Source organism: Monodelphis domestica, chromosome 8, assembly GCF_027887165.1.
Source record: "Monodelphis domestica isolate mMonDom1 chromosome 8, mMonDom1.pri, whole genome shotgun sequence".
NCBI lineage: Eukaryota > Metazoa > Chordata > Mammalia > Didelphimorphia > Didelphidae > Monodelphis > Monodelphis domestica.
In genome coordinates, this window is record NC_077234.1 from 22,720,847 (window position 1) to 22,734,561 (window position 13,715).

Sequence of the window (13,715 nt, forward strand, 5' to 3'; positions counted from 1 at the left end):
TGATAGAAGGAAAGAGCATAACAGAGAGAAAGGAAGAAAAAGAAATTTGATGACACTCTTGTTGCAAAGAAAATAATTTTGTTTTAATATAGTGAGGCAGATGATTACATTAGGCTCGTAGCAATTGGCAGAAAATGTGCTGGTATGTTATAATTCTATGGCAGAGCTTTATATCTACGATGTCACGAGTGCTCCATACTCTTTTGTGGACGGGCCAAGATTCTCCAGGCATAATTAATTCTCATGGGAAGGTACAGCTTTGAAGTGATTGAAGGTTTTGTGAAGTACGAGGAGAGATTGTGGTCACTCTCCCTCAGCGTGGGCTCCAATGAGAGTTGCTGAGAACAGTTTTAACATCAAATTCCATAAATGCTTAGGCAAAACCATCAGTAATGTTGATATGCCTGACAACTCTGTATGTGATTGCCCATTTCTTTTCCCCTATGATGATCGGTGCTTTTAACTGCCACACGTCTTGTTTTATCCCCCCAAATGGCAGGTTTATGAATATACAGATTTTGATCTTGCCTCTGATGACATCTAGCTTCTATAGCCCCTTTTGGAAATGATGCTAGCTTTAATTTCATTTGTGCTCACATAATTTAATCTTTCTATGTTCTGGAGACTTGGGCAGGATTTAAGTGATCTTTTATGTATATCTCTTCATAGCCTTTCATTGATTTCCTTTGGGCTTTACCTACTTTGCAGCAGATAACATTTTTCCATGTGTCTGTGTGTATTGGGGGGATTTTTTAAAAATATAAAAGTAAAAAAAATCAAATTCATGTTATATGACTGAACAACAGCTGTCTTTAGCTGGGATGAATAACTAGCAAATTCATGAAACTAGAGTATTTCTACTTCTCTATAGAAGATTATCCATCTACTAGCTTAAGTTGATCATTTGCCTCATGGACAGGTATCAGCATATAAAAATATTGATTGAGAATAGGTCTCTGACATAAAATTGTGATATTGTCTTAAGCCTGAAATTCATATGTACTTTTGGATATTTTACCATCTATTGATGGGGATTAATGACTTTTAAATAAGATAAAACTTAAATAGATGGCAACTTAACAATAGAAGTATTGTCTAGTATTAACAATATTGACAATAGAATAGCATCTCTTTTTTGTTTCTCTTCAGCTATTAATTTCAAGGGATATCACCACTATGACATTGCTCTTCTTGGCCTGAGAGGATGTAAGTAAGAAAAATGGAAAGAAATTTCAGAGAGCTACATTGAGGTTACATGTTAGTAACAACTTCCTAATAATTAGAACCTTTCAAAATTAAATGATCTGTCTCAAGAGGCATTGGGTTCCCTTTCACAGGGGATCTTTCATCAAAGTCTGAAATATCCCATGTTGGGAAGGTTGGAAAAGGAATTTTTACTTATGTATCTCATGGATTAAATGGCTCTTGAGTTACCTTTCCACTTTGATATTTTGACATTTTGGGAATTGTCAATTTTTCTTCCTTGTCATAAATGTTAGTGGCTATGCATTTTTTAACTTGAGATGGATGGCCATGTAAATGGTTACAACTCTCTGGGTGATATGTTTCCTCCATAATCTTTCTTATCTTCTAAAACAGTTTCCTGAAATGATGTGTATGGCTTTCATACCTTAATTTAACATGTAGGGTCCAAGTATAGTCCACTGAATATAGCAGTATATGTATACAATGTAAGCTCTGTGAAGGTTTTCATTGTGTTGTGGCATTTTTAGCAACTATCATAATGTAATAATAGCTGTAATACCTAGGAATTTACCAGATGCAATAATTAAAAAGGGTGTTGTGTCAAATTGTAAGAGTTAAAAAAGTTGTGGTTGCCATTTATAATTAAAAATGAAACTATGAGTAGGTTAGTAGCTTTAGTAGCTTTATTATAGCAAAGTAGAGATAGTAAAGAGAGGGAAATGTAAGAAGGAGATAGGGAATTGTCTAGCCTACCATTCTAAGTTTGCTCTGAAGAAATCTAGCTTGATTCCCCCAACAAGGTTCTAATCTCTGGCCAGAAGAGTGGGAGAGTCTCAGCCTCCAGGTTCCAGTCTCTAGGTGGAAGTCTATGAAAGTCTCTTCAACCCAAGCAAGTCCCTGAAGCCAAACTCTTCTTTCAGCAAGAGCCACCATAGCAGACTGAATATTCAGCTCTCCAATTTCACCTTTTATAAGTCCTATTCCCACATCACTTCCTGTCTCTCTGGTTTCTACTTCTTTTCGGTGTGGACTATTCTATCAATGGTAGTAGTCTCTCAGTAACCGAGGATGACGATTGTCTTTGTGCATTTTCATCTATGTTGTATAGATGAGTGTGCACAAAGACACTTGTGCGTGAAGGAGATTTAAGTGGAAAAGTCGATGCACAGAGACAGTCCCACTCTCGGCGTTGGAAGCCTGGGTCCATTGGCATGAAAAATCGTTACACCTGGAGACTTCCTCAGCTGCATTGGATGGCCGTGTTGTCCTTTGTGCTCCAACACGCCCTAAGCACTCCACAGTGCTTTGCTGTGTTGCCATCTCAGCCGTTGAACCTTCTTGTTGGTTTCTTCCACCTGTTCCGCCGAAGCAGTCTTCACATGCTGGGTGAGCAAAGCCCTGGTTCACCAGGGGTCGACGATCCGATGGCTACCCTCACAAGGTTTAGCCGGCCTGTTGAAGCCATTGCCCGGGGTGTGGCCGCTGCCCCATGCTAGCAGCTACTGGAAGCCACAAGTGAGAGCTGGGTATCAGGTGAGGGTCAGAGTCTGGAAAGCTGCCCTAGGAGGGCACGACAAGCCCTCCATACCAGAGATACTACCCCTCCCTGAGCACCCCATACACCCCACTGTTCTATCTCTGCACATCTAAATGGTAAAAAAGACCTCCAGGTCCTTGATTAATTAAATTAAAAGAGAGGGAGGAGAAGTCAAGTCCCTGATTGATTAAGTTAAAAAGAACACAGGAAGTTTAAATTCCCTTTCATATTGAATTGAATTAAATAACAAGAAATCACTAGAATCTTCCTTTTCATTCCCCAATGCAAATAGTCAACTGCACTGAAACCTCTATTGTAGGTTGGAAACAAACTTTAATTCCCAATTTCTACTCTCATATAGTATGTAGTAAGGCAGATTAAAAAAATTCATCAGTCAGGCAACAGGCATCTATTATTTTTGAAGTGACTACCATGTGCCAGATATCATGCTGAATATTGAGGATAATCAGAAAGAAAAAAACACAAGTCTAACCTCCCCCAAATAATGAATAAACCCCCGGTTCCTACTCTCAACTTGCTCAAAGTCTCATAGTGGAGACAATACAAAACAACTGTGTACAAATAAAATAGAAACAGAATAAAAATTGAGGATTATCTCATAGATAAGACATTGAAGTTAAGGATAACTGGGAAAGACTTCTTGCTGAAAATGGGACTAGTTGAGACTTGAAAGAATCCAGCGAAACCAGCTGGTGGATATGAGAAGGGAGAGAGGTCCAGATATGGAGAAGAGCCAGTGAAAATGGTTAGAATTGGGAGATGGAGCTATGTATGAAGTATAGCAGTGAAGCCAGTATCACTGTATCACAGAGAATGTGGAAGGAAGCAGAGTTTCAAACTGGAAATGTGGGGAAATGGCAGGTTGTGACAAACAGAAGATTTCATATTTGATTTTGATGCAAATAGGGAGATGCTCATGTTTATTGAATGTGTGTATAGGTCCTCGTCAGACTTGCTTAAGGAAAATTATTTGATTGATGGGTGGGAGATGAATTGGAGTAGGGAGAGACTTGAGGTAGGGCAACCAAACAGCAGGTTATTGCAATTATCCAGGTATAACATGTTAAGGGTGAACATCAGAATGATGCCATTGTTAGAGGAAAGAAGGAGAAGTATCAGAGAAATATTCCAAAGGTAGAACTGACAGGACTTGACAACTGATTGTATTTAGAAGGTGAGAACTGGGAGCTGAAGTCTTGCATTAAAAACATGGGTGAAGCATCTGACACATAGTATGTGTTTAATTAGTTCATTTTGTTGTTATTGTTGTGTGTGTGTGTGTGTGTGTGTGTGTGTGTGTGTGTGTGTGTGTGTGAGTTAGGGGGATGTCACTCACACTGGAAGGATAAAAAAAACTACTGGGAAACTACAGAATGGCTATGATCTGGAGAAGGGTGCTTTGTCAATGGTTACCCTAAAGAAATCATCTTGAGAAGTGTGGCTTCAATTAGAAGCTGAATGGCACATTAACTGCTGCTAAATCAAGGCATCTCCATCATCTTGATGTTGCTAAGAATGCAGCATGAGGCAGCCAGAAGTGATCTTCTCATTAGGCTTGGCACTGGACAGACATTTATTAATGAGGCTCATTTGGGACTCCCCAACTGTGGAGAACAGGGGAGAACATATGGAGATAGTCTCAGGGGGTATCATGAAAGCAATTAATGAGTTGGGGAAAAAAGGGACCTATATATAGAGGATAGAGAGAATCAATGCATTTATAGTGAGAGATAGTATGGTATAGTGAAAAGGAAGTTGATATTAATCTCAGAATGACCTGAGTTCAAGTCCTATCTCTGGCATATACTTTTGTGTGACCTTGGGCAAGTAAGTCAGTTAACATCTTGGGCATTTTGGCAACTCTAAAACTACAAATTGCAAAAAAGATGCTGACCTACATTGGAAGAGTGGATTCCATAAACCAAAGAAATAATTCATTCAAGTCCCTTTTCTAACCTCTATAATAAAGGCAATTATCATGGGTTATTACCTAGAGGAAATGCTTTACTGGGGTCAGATCAAAGAATGTTAGTTGCATTAGTTGAGATTCAGGGCTGTGCATCAAGTGATATGGGAAAAGTTAATTACAAACTAGAAAGCTTTAAAGTTACCTTTAGTTGCATCTACCATCATTTTCTGTTATTTGGTCATAGGGTTCTGAGCTAGAGGTTAGCTACTAAGAGGTCATTTGGCTCATTACTTCCCTCATCATGAAGAAACTGAGACCCAGGAAGCTTAGCCAATGAAAATGATCAATGGTAAGTGCCCAAGGGAGATGGAAAGGGATAGTATCAAAAGACTAACTTAAGGCTATTATTATCCTTGGCAATGGAATGGGTTACTTTTTCTTAAAAGACTGGAGCAAAGGAAGAAAGATAAGGTAAAAGTAAGGTGTTGGTTTTGAGGTATGTACTGAGTAGAAATGATGAGGGAGCTCCTGATTTAAGGTCTTGGTTTTCTCAGCAAAGTAGAAATCATATGGTAAGAGAGAGAGGTATAGTAACAATTATGTTAGAAGTTTGAGGAGCCAGGGGAAAATCTGGAAAAGAAAACAGAATAATGACAGGGATCCGGTCATATAAGAGTAAAAAGGATTGTGTTGTGATGAAACTTTGAGATGAAAACCAACATGAGCTAATTTAATGTGATGGATTCTCCCTGGAACCTCCACTTTGAGGAATAGACCAGAGTAGTCTTCCTTTATTCTCTATACTTCAACATCATGCCTTGACTGCCTTCTCTTTTGGACTCTCTTCAGCCATTGGTCAGTTCTGCCTGATATCTCCACTTTGAGGAAAGGCCAGATCATCAATGCACCATACTAATACCTGCTGACCCTTTCTTCCATTGTTGAGGTTTTCTGGTAAGCCTCTTTTTGAGGAGTGATCCAGATAAGCCATCCTTAATTCCCTGGTCTTTGACACTAGGAACTTTGCATAACTCTCCACAGTTTTCAATTTCTTTTTATATGCTGTATACATTTAAATTCATTGAGATTAGGGATTTTCTTTCTTATTGCTTGTATTCATATCCTCAGTACCATAATACAGTGCCTGGCACATAGTCAGTGCTTAATAAACATTTATTGCTTTGATTTGGCATGAATTGGTAATGGACCCAGTCAGTAAAGTTGTACATCTTTCCCAAGTGGCATTTAACAGTTTTGAAATTGAAGAGTGAAAGTCAGATATTAGGGGATGCAGGGTTGAGGGTTGGCAGGAGGGAAATCACAGGAGAGTAAGGGGTCAAGGGATTCAAGTGCAGAACTGTGCAAAGTTGAAGAGGTTACCTATTGGTAACTTGTATTATGAGGATTTTGATGCAAATTAAATGAGACTAGAGCAGATGTGATAGATTGGGGGTTGGAGGTGGGAAGGGAAGTAGTAATTAAAGGTCTCAATGTTTATATAAGATGAAAAACAAATTATTCAAGAGGGAATGATGGAAAGGTAGGTTCACTTTTATCTTTGTATTATTAATGCCTAGCACAACAGTGGGCACATAGTAAGAGCTGAACAATTCCTCAGGAAATGACTGAATGATTATCTCTATAGATGTCCAAGGTAGAGGAGAAACACAGAAATTTAGAATCTTGCAGGACAATTCTGAGGGACTTATGAAAAAGAACACTATCCACATTCAGAGGAAGAACTGTGGGAGCAGAAACCCAGAAGAAAAACAACTGCTTGATCACATGGATTGATGGGGATATGACTGGGGATGTAGACTCTGAATGATCAACCTAGTGCAAATATCAATGATAGGGATGTGGGTCTTGATCAATGACACATGTAAAACCCAGTGGAATTGCACATAGGCTATGGGAGGTGATGGAGAGAGGGGAGGGAAAGAGCATGAATCTTGTAACCATGGAAAAATATTCTAAATTAATTAATTAAATAAAGATCCCCCCCGAAAAAAAAGAAATTTAGGATCTTGATGAGCTAGAAGGCCATGTTATTTGAAGGGGGATGTATTTAGGTGGATACTGAAGACTTCCAATAAGACACCAGGAATTAGAGAGAAGACTATGAGGTATTGATAATCAAGGAGAATGATGAGCTGTTTTAGTAAGTAACTTCAACAAGAATATGAATAAAACATCATGAACCTCGAAGGAAGTGAAATTGCTAAATCCTAATGGAAGAGGGAAGGTCTGGGAATGAAGTAGGATATAAAAAAATATGGCGACTCCTCTTCTTAGTTCCATGTTTGGAGTCATGTGAGACAGGACAGACAACACTAGAAAGGGAAGATAGAGCAGAAACATCTTCCAGAGGAATCTAGGTTTCCTTGAGAAGAATAAAATGGAAAGAGTGCATGAAATCTAGGACAAAGGAGAACTTGTGAGGAGGAATAGAAGGGATGTCAAGACTATGAGAAAGCAGAGGTTGATAGTGATGTCACAAAGGTCTAGAGATGATGTTGATAAGAATGGAATATATAGAGGTGAAGGTAAGGGAGCAAGAGGAGGAACGTGGATAAAAAGAGTGAAGCAGTTCCTTACTTTCATGAAGATTATATTCTAATGGTAAAGATGACAAGTCCATATGAGTAGATACAGAACAATTATAAATCAAATGAACACAAATGAATATAAATAAGTACAAGACAATCTTAGAGGAAAGGCACAATCATTTGGGGGAGATCAAGAAAGGAGTTCTAGAATAGCTGATATTTGAAATAGATCTGAAAAGAAGAGAGGTATTCTATGAGGTAGATATGCAGAGAGGATGGAGTACATTCCATACATTGGGTATGGTCAGGGCAAAGGTAAGGAGATGGGAAATAGAGTATCAATAGATGAGAAACAGAGAAGGCCAGTTTAGTTGGATCATAAAGTGAGGGAGGAAGAAAAAGATAAAATGAGGCTGGGAATTTAAGTTGAGACTAGATCATGAAGGTTTTTAAAAGTTAAAGAGAAATTTTTCAATTTTATCCTAGAAGCATTAGGAAGCAACTGGAGTTTATTAAAAAGCAGAGTGATGTGCTCAGTTTTAGGTCTAAAGAATATTTCTTTGGCAAATGAGTGAAAAATGAACTGTGGTGCAGAGAGACTTGAGACAGGGAGACCAGTTAGGAGATTGTGGTGAGAGGTGCCAAAGACATAAACTAAAGTGGCAGTTACGTGAGTAGAGAAAAGGATTTGGATGTGAGAGATCATGTGAAAGTAAAAATGGTATGGTTTGGCAATGGATTAGATATGCAGGGTAAAAGAGAATAAGGAGCTGAGGATACTACCTAAGTTACAAACACAGGAGACTTCTGAAGAAATAGGGAAGGTAAGTAAAATAAAAGAGTTTGGCGGGAGAGAAAAAGAGTTCTGTTTTGGACATTTTGAGTTTGAGGTGTTCCTGGAATATTTAATTTGAGATTTCTAATAGGCAATTGGAGATGAAGAACTGAAGTTAAGGTGAGATAACTGGCACTGGGTACATATATCTATGAGTCATCTCCAGACATATGATAGTTAAACCCAGGGGAGCTGATGAGATTACTGGGGGAAAGATGATAGAGAGAGAAGAAAAGAAAGACTAGGAAAGGAGCTTGGAGAATACTCTATAATTAGGGGGTATTATATGAGTCATGAGTCAAGAAGGGAGACTAAGAAGGAGCAGTCAGACAAGTAGGAAGAGAACTAGGAAAGAACAATGCCACAATAAGCCTAGAGAAGAGAGAGTATCTAGAAGGACAGGGTGGTCAACAGAGTCAAATGCATCAGGTCAATAAAAATGGCTGAGAAGAGGGGGAAGCTGGGTAGCTCAATGGATGGAGAACCAGGCCTAGAGACAGGAGGTCCTAGGTTCAAATCTGGCCTCAGACACTTCCCAGTTGTGTGACCCTGAGCAAGTCACTTAACCCCCATTGCCTAGCCCTTACCACTCTTCTGCCTTGGAACCAGTGCACAGTATTGACTCCAAGATGAAAGGTAAGGGTTTAAAATTAAAAAATAAATGGCCGAGGACTGAGAAAATACCATCAGATTTGGCAACTAAGGAATCATTTTAGGTGGTAGGTGTCAAGGTGGTAAAATGAATAGAGCATTGGACTTGGAACCAGGAAAGTCTGAGATCAAATTTGAACTTAGTCATTTAATAACTGTATCATCCTGGGTAAGTCTCTTAACATCTAGTTTCTTCATCTGTAAAATGGGGGAGGATCAAATGAGGTAACACACGAAATGTTCTTTGAAAACCTTATAGTGCTACATATTAGTTATCATGGTTACTTTGGAGAAAGCACATATTTTATCTTTCCAATAAATTGGAAGAGATTTAAGGGCAGAGAATGTTTCTTTAGCTTTATGTCCCAGCACCTAGGACAGCTCCACAAACATGGATCATTTAAATCACTTTTTTTAAACCCTTCCCTTCAATCTTAGAAACAATATTAAATATTGGTTCCAAAACAAAAAAGTAATAAAAATTAGACAATCGAAGTCAAGTGATTTGCCCAGAGTCACGCAGCTAGGAAGTGTCTGAGGCTAGTTTTGAACCTAGGATTTCTGGTCACTGAGCCTGGCTCTCTATCTATTGAGCAACCCAGCAACCTCTTAAATCACTCTTACCACTGCATAGTTGTTATTGGTCCTTTGATCAAGCATTCTCAATCTCAGTCTCATAAAATAACTTTACAAAAGTTTGGTATGTGGTTTTTTAATATAAACTATACAAAATAATTGAAAAAAGCTTGACTCCACTGGGCAAGGAAATCTTACAGAATAATTTTGCACTGAAATTACAATAACAAATTCAAGAGGACAGAAAAGGAATATTTAAATTTCTATCTTGAGACAGTTGAGTTAGTGTTGTTTTCACACAGTGTCCCAGTCCTTGCCGGCATGTCTCAGTGTGAGATATTTGATCATTTTACAGCTGGCAAAATGATTCTTATCCTTAATTTTCTGCTGGCTATTTCTAATCATAGCCCATGTCTTGATGAATGTCTCATGCCACTGCCTACAGAACAAAATTGGGAGACTGCGTAGTGATATCACATTGCAGCAATATGCATGATATGCAGGGGCAGAAGAGGGAAGTGGCATTTTGTTGCTGGACCAAGACATAAAAGGGAAATTTTACTAGGATGAAGTGGCTTGAGTAAAATCTAGAATCATGTTTATTTCCTAGGGTGGGGTAGGGGGTAAGGCCCCCCTGAACGAATATAGAGAACAACACATGGCTTTACTTTGGTATTCTCCCTGATGTGGGTCAATGAGGAAATCAGGGTCCAGGAATGGGAAAGCAATGGGGTTCACTGGTCAAATAGTTCAGGAGGAAGAAGCCTGCTTCATCTTCCTTTACAGCTTTACCTGTAGTTGAATTTTCTACCTTGTTCTCTCCTTCTTGTCCTCTGGAGGTACATCTAACCTCTTTAGATGATAATATTAGATACATTACCAATGGAAATTAATAGCGCTTTGCCTAGTTATACTTGAATTTATGATATATATTTGTGATGTTATATTTACATATTAGCTCTTTTGAACTTTACAAATAACATGTGAGTTAAAAGTATTATTATCCTCTTTATTTTTTTCTCAGAAGATGAGGTTTAGAGTATTTAAGTGATTTGTCCAGGTAGTTAAATATCATGTTTATAATTCAATCCTACATCTTCCCAATATTAAGTCTGGGACTCAATCTGCAATTTCCCTGTTATGTGACTGAATCACAGCTACTTCTTCATATACCAAATTTGATTCTCTGCAAATAGCATCCCATGGAAAGACATAATGAGGGATAATGGTCATCTCTGGATGGCTTGCCAAACCCCAACAGTGCATAGTAGTATAAAAAAGAGCACACTGAGGTACTAGGTTGAAATAGTGGCTCTCATACTAACTGTTTGATCCTCTACAAACCACTTACCATCTTTGTGCCTCAATTTCCTTAAATATAAAAGAATGGATAGTAATACCTATTTCACAGATTTTTCATGAGGATTGAACAAAACAATGTAAGTAAAGCCCTTTGTAATACATCAAAACCCTAGAAAATGTTGACTTTTATTTCATTAGAAACATCAAATAGGTAATTCATAGGTTTGTGTATGTTACCTATTAAAAAAGTTCTAGTGTCTTTCCATTTTTTCTAGAATGGGACACAAAATCTCCTATAGATATATAAAGTCCCATAAAAGTCCATTTTCACCTACCTGTCTGGGCTTATCTCTTTCATATATTTTAAGTTCCAGAGAAATTGATCCACTTGGTATTTACTTTATACAGCATACCTTTGCTTATCCCCCCATGCCTGGAATGTTTTCCCTCCTGGTGGAATGGATTCCTATATATCTTCTAAGATTAATTCAAATATTAACTTCTATATGAAGGCCATCTTTCTTCCAGCTTTCCTAACGAAACAGAATTATTTTATATTTCTTTTGCATTTATATTGCATGTGTATGATGGAATGTAAAATCCTTAGGTACAAAGACTCTTTGGAACTTGTCTCTTTATTCTCCTAAGCATAACACAATGTCTTGTACACAATTGGTGCTTAGTAATTGCTTTTCAAGAAAAGGGATAAATGAGAAGATATTGACTTTTCTTTTTCTTATTTGAATAAGCATTGTCATCAATACCAATAACCTAAACTCCCATGTCCAAACTGAAGGAGGCTAGACTATAATATATTCTAGCCCAGACCTATTCACTTTTTATGTAACTCAACTACCAATTATCCCCAGAAACCTATACTAAAGCATAAGATCAAATAAAACATGTTTTATATCACCTTCAGCTACCATGCTGATAACAAAATTTCTTGCCATGTAATTTTATAGCACTATATAAGCTATCAAGTTCCTACGATCCCCATATACAGTGATAGGAGTTTGAACTTTGTGGTCCTTTCAATCCCAGAATCCCCATTCCACCAGTATAAGTGGGGATGGGCCCCCTGCTTCTTTATACCTACTGATTCATTGCCACCATTGATGAAATTAAATAAAATCTGTCATTCCGGGAGGTCTAGAATTAAATGAGAAATTTCATGCCGATTCTAGCCTAGGTCTAAAGGTTGATGGCTTTGCTTTGCATTCCACAAGGAAAAGGGAAAAAAAAAACTTTTGCCTACAATAGCTAAGGACTGGCAAGCCAAACTCTTTACCTATTTCATATCTTTTGCAGGACTTTTCAGAGCAAATGACCTGATCATTCAGAGTGTGTGTGTGTGTGTGTGTGTGTGTGTGTGTGTGTGTGTGTGAGAGAGAGAGAGAGAGAGAGAGAGAGAGAGAGAGAGAGAGAGAGAGAGAGAGACAAACAGACAGAAAGAGAGAGAGATGTGAATGAGGGAGGAAAGAGAGAGAGAGAAGCAGAGGCTTGCTGTTAAGAACTTTGCATGGGATGTTTGTCTTTGAAAAACATAACCAAGCAGATGCAACTTAATTTCAAAGAACAAAACTTTCCAGAGGTAAGGATAATTTTTTTCCATTCAGAACTAAGCTTATGACAATCAATACCTGTCATAATTTAATTTATGACCAGATTGCAGAATCTGAGACTTGAAACAGCTATCAAAGGGATGAGGATTTACCTGTTTGGTCTTAACATGTTAAGACTTTCCCTAATGGAATGAGTTCATGAGAACAATTTCTTCCAGTGGCCATGAAGGCAACTCAAGTAGCCATTTAGTACTTGGTCAGACATTGAAGAAGCCAAGGTCATCCACTGTATCACAGGCTATCACCAATCTTGACTTTTGTTTTGCCACTGGACTTCAATGACCGGAAGAGAGTGAAGTTCATGACTTTGTGTAATTATGTCTTATTTCAATCCAATTCAACCTCGATGTCATTGATCTTCTTTGAAAATAAAGGATGAACAATAAACAAGCATGCCTGATGATTGATCCAGCAGCTTCACAGGACAATTTCTAAGCTCACTTATTCACCCTCCAAGGAAGTAAGTTATAAGAATTTCTTAAGTACTTTCTATATGTTGAGAATTTTGCTATATTCTGGGGACAAAAAAAAAACCAAAAAGAACAACAGTCTCCATCCTCAAGGAGGAGAAATGAAAAAAGACAACACGTTAAAGAAGACTGAATGGGATGGAGAAAGAGTGTGCTTATGTAGGGCTTTGAAGGTGAAATCTGGAAGGTGACAGGGATAGGAATAAAATATGGTCAGCTTGGGTCTTACTCAAAATGGAGGGTGCCAGAATCAATTAATCAATGAGATCAGTGCTCAGCTTTCTCTTCTTTCCAAATCCTGACCTCCTATGAGGGGACATCTATATATATATATATACATATACACATACTATATATTGATAGTGCCACACATAATCTAACTTCTCAGGTCCTCAGCATACTATTTTCCCATTACCTAAGCCTCCACCCCACCCCCAGTTACACACAGAAATGGCAATACCATTGACCTTGCAATCACCCACATGTATCCCACATTCATGTGCATTAACTCAGAAATTCCTTCATCTGGTCACAATCTGTTAGTCTACTTCTGTTGTTGTTTCATTGCTGGTTGCTATATTTGTAAATTGCTAATATTTGTAAGTGCATACTTAGTAAAATACCTGGCGTACAGTAAGTGCCACTTAAATGCTTATTCCCTTTCCTTCTCCCTCTGCCTTTCAATCCCCAAATCTGGTCTTTATTCTCACCATAATCTCCATTTACTCCACCCTATTCTTTCCTAAATTATCAACCTTGCCCTTGCCATTGTGTCTTCAAAGTCTTCCTTGGTTGTGAAATGACATGAGAATTATATATTCCATTCATTTATTTATCAGTTACTACTTAAACTCATCATGTCTACAACAAAACTGACCATATTTCCCTCAAACCCTCTCCCTTCCTACTTTCCCCATTACTGTAGAAAGCAACACCTTCCTTTAACTCCCTCAAACTCACACTCTAGATGTCTTGGACTCCTCACTCTCTCTCACCCCCCATGTACAATATGGTGCCACAGACTTTGCAACATC

The 13,715-nt window shown here is 38.1% G+C and overlaps 2 long non-coding RNA genes across 3 annotated transcripts in view; both read left to right on the forward strand.

The window, feature by feature from the left end:
• Nucleotides 1-212: 212 nt before the first annotated feature.
• LOC130455988 (uncharacterized) lies at nt 213-5,291 on the forward strand. The gene is made up of 3 exons (XR_008914273.1): nt 213-251; nt 1,150-1,206; nt 4,918-5,291. It is a non-coding gene; the product is annotated as an uncharacterized LOC130455988 (long non-coding RNA).
• A 1,672-nt stretch (nt 5,292-6,963) lies between these two features.
• The window catches only part of LOC103096711 (uncharacterized), a 40,316-nt gene continuing 33,564 nt past the window's right edge, over nt 6,964-13,715 (forward strand). The window contains exons 1-2 of one of the 2 annotated variants that reach the window (XR_001624469.2): nt 6,964-7,295; nt 12,586-12,671. This is a non-coding gene — a long non-coding RNA (uncharacterized LOC103096711). The remainder of the gene's footprint in view (nt 7,296-12,585; nt 12,672-13,715) is intronic. The other variant, XR_472057.3, reaches the window with a different exon arrangement.